This window comes from Nannospalax galili, unplaced genomic scaffold (assembly GCF_000622305.1).
Source record: "Nannospalax galili isolate Female #2095 unplaced genomic scaffold, S.galili_v1.0 scaffold413, whole genome shotgun sequence".
In the NCBI taxonomy this organism is placed as follows: Eukaryota; Metazoa; Chordata; class Mammalia; order Rodentia; family Spalacidae; genus Nannospalax; species Nannospalax galili.
The window spans coordinates 1,545,371-1,546,335 of record NW_008333889.1 but is presented as its reverse complement, the minus strand read 5'-3'; positions in this window follow the sequence as shown (position 1 = coordinate 1,546,335).

Genomic DNA, 965 nt, shown 5'->3' with positions numbered 1-965 from the left:
ATCTTTTATATGGTATTTGCTAATTTCTAAAAATGAATATTTTAAATCCTACCATTTTGCATAGTATATTTGCTAGTTTCTAAAGGGAACTTAAAGTTTTTCTAGCCATTTGCCTTCAAGGTGCAAAGGGAGCTGACACTTTGTGATGACTAGACCTATGAAGCAGATGAAAATTTGTTGTACTACAGGGCCAAAACCTTACAGGAGATAAGCTACTACCAATACATAGTTACAACAATGAGAGGTAAAAAGAAATAGTCTACTTAAATAAGAGGCTTGAGACACCATCTCTACTGGTCTTAACTCCTCCCCTTTCTACATTGTGATTCTAAGCCTCTTTTTCTCTGAAACAGAGTTATTTCCCTCTCTGATACTCAGATGCTCTGTTTGCTTATGTTCCTGATCCATCATTCCCTGAGTGCTTTCTAGTTATACTGTCAGGGTAATATTAATTAGGTTGGTAAAATGTCACGTGCTGTTTGAGCTCACTGAGACGCTGGCTCTGAAGATGATATTGACCTTCCCACTTCAGACTCAAGTCTATTATCTCAAAATGTGTTCTCCAAGACTTTTCCAGGTTCAAGCTGGCCCCTTGACCCTGTGACAAGGAGGAGAACAACAAAACAGCCTAAGAGTAAAGGCACTATGCAGTCAAGAACTGCTAAGGTGTAAATTAATTTCAACAGAGGATATTACTGACTATAATAAAACTAGCTAATGGAATTATTTTCAGTACTATTTACATTTTATTTATTCTTAACCTAATCTGTTAATGTTTCCTTTTGTCCTTCCTATCTCCCCTGATTTATGTTCTTAGATTGACAAGATTTTATTAACTTCTTTCAGTTATTTAGCTCTTAAAAAGGAAAAAGATGTTACCTCAAATCTATATGGAAACATAACTCTTTCTTTATGCCACTAATTACCTATACAAAATGGCATCTAAACTGGTTGATTAAAATCCT